Source organism: Nyctereutes procyonoides, unplaced genomic scaffold (assembly GCF_905146905.1).
Source record: "Nyctereutes procyonoides isolate TBG_1078 unplaced genomic scaffold, NYPRO_anot_genome, whole genome shotgun sequence".
NCBI classification, from domain to species: Eukaryota; Metazoa; Chordata; class Mammalia; order Carnivora; family Canidae; genus Nyctereutes; species Nyctereutes procyonoides.
Window position 1 is genome coordinate 31,967,173 of NW_026575082.1, and position 2,305 is coordinate 31,969,477.

Here is a 2,305-nt window from a genome sequence, read left to right on the forward strand (position 1 = left end):
GAGGTTTAAATTAACCGAAGTCACCATATTTCATTGGGAACGTTATTACATTGTTCTAGACACTGTCTTAAATTACACAAAGTCTTAGAATTTTAACTTTTTTCAAGTAACAAATCTTAAAAGATGCTAAGGTTAATTGTTTAGTAAAGCAGATCACCAAAAATTTGAATTTACTGAAGCCAACTTAAACTGTGTTCCACAATACTCCAATGAATTCATTCAGTGTATATTTATCAGGTCCTACTATGTGTAAGGCTTGGTGAGCCAGAACAGACACAGATTCATGGAGCTCCAGGTCTCAAGGAAACTGATACTTCAAATTTTTGTTCAATCATAAGTTGATATAGGAAGCTCTTTGGGTTTTTTTTTTTTTTTTTTTTCAGCATACGAAAATTCATTACTGCTGTATTTCATGAACAAAACTTCTGATTTTTTTTTTAGGATTTTATTTATTTATTCATGATAGATACAGAGAGAGAGGCAAAGACACAGGCAGAGGGAGAAGCGGGCTCCATGCAGGGAGCCTGATGTGGGACTCGATCCCAGGTCTCCAGGATCACACCCTGGGCTGAAGGCGGAGCTAAACCACCAAGCCACCCGGGCTGCCCCACAATTTCTGATCTTAAGGGGCATCTGAGTGGCTCATGACTCAGTCAGTTAAGCATCCCAACTCTTGATTTCAGCTCAGGTTAAGATCTGAGGGTCGTGGAATCAAGCCCCCTGTTTGTCTCCCCACTCAGCACAGAATCTACTCCCTCTCCCTCCTCTCTCTCTCTCTCTCTCGAATGAATGAATGAATGAATGAATAAATAAATAAATCTAACGAATTAATTTTTTTTTATTTATGATAGTCAGACAGAGAGAGAGAGAGAGGCAGAGACACAGGCAGAGGGAGAAGCAGGCCCCATGCACCGGGAGCCCGACGTGGGATTCGATCCCGGGTCTCCAGGATCACGCCCTGGGCCAAAGGCAGGTGCTAAACCGCTGCGCCACCCAGGGATCCCGAATTAAATTTTTTTAAAAAAAACCTATGATCTCGGTCTTTCCTTCTTGCCTTCATATAAGGCCAAAAGAGAGCAAGATTGACTACCTAACCATAAAGCAGACTATGGGAATGTCACCAAAAGCATGACTTTTGTGACCAAATCTAGTAACCAGAACTCCCTATTTTCCTCAATAAAATTCAAGAATTCAAGCAACCATCATTCAAGAAAAAGGCTATTTTGTTGTTATTGTTTGTGTATTGCTGTTCTTGATAGGCTGGACCCTAACACACTTTCTGATAGCTGAATTTGACTGTTTGGCTTCAACCCTTACTTCTTCCAGAATAATTTTCCAGTATAATTCCCTTTGCAATGGGAAGTACCTACCTCCAAGAGGCCTTGGAGGCCTTGGCCTTCAGGGCTGTGCCCAAATTGGCTTTTTTATACTGTTCATCACGCCACTTCTAATCTCATCAGTAGTGACAGAGCTTCCTGGCAGGGTGAAGACCACTACACTTTCCCATCTTGCTGGCATCACAGGCCTGAGGGAAAGAACAGGAGCCTTAAAAAAAAATTATTTATTTGAGAGGTGTGGCTCAGAAGGAAAGGGAGAAAAAGTATTAAGTAGACTCCATGCTGAGTGCATAGCCCAATGTGGGACTCGGTCTCACAAACCCAAGATCACAACCTGAGCCAAAAACAAGAGTCAGAGGCTTAACCAACTGAGCCATCCAGGCACCCAAGAGCAAAAGCTTTTTTAAAATAAAAATATTTCCCTTATTTGATGTAAACCAATCCTTGTCCCTACTCCCTACCCAATCATCTCTTTAGCTGTTCATATTAGTATCTGATAAAGAAATTTTAATTTCTAAGAGCTTTATATGGTGAGCTCTATAGAATAATTTTAAAAATGGGCTTTGGAGTCAGACAGGTCAGAACACAATGCTTGCACTACCGGTCACTAGCTTTGTGGTCTCGAAAGAAATCTCTTCATCTTTCTGAGCCTCAGTTTTTTCATCTGTGAAACAGAAATACTGAATCTTTCTTGGTGATATGCTGAGGACCAAACAAAACATTATTCATGGATCCCCGAGCGTCTGCCCTCACATGGAGTGCGTGTCCAATAAAAAGTGGCTTTCACTGTAATAGAGTCTGAGTGAAGTGAATGTGCATGATGTGCCTGTTAAATAGCATGACTCAGTTTTCCTAGTAGGGACAGGGCATAGTAGGGCAAAACTATCTTCCTCTGGTAATGAGGGAAGTAAACTTTGATGAAACCAAAGGAAGCAAAGTATCTTGACCCAGAGCAAGAAGAGGGCCAT

At 41.4% G+C, this 2,305-nt stretch overlaps 1 pseudogene; it reads right to left on the reverse strand.

Annotated features, from left to right (window-relative positions):
- Positions 1-1,028: 1,028 nt before the first annotated feature.
- LOC129514622 (40S ribosomal protein S23-like) lies at positions 1,029-1,507 on the reverse strand (annotated as a pseudogene).
- Positions 1,508-2,305: the final 798 nt, after the last annotated feature.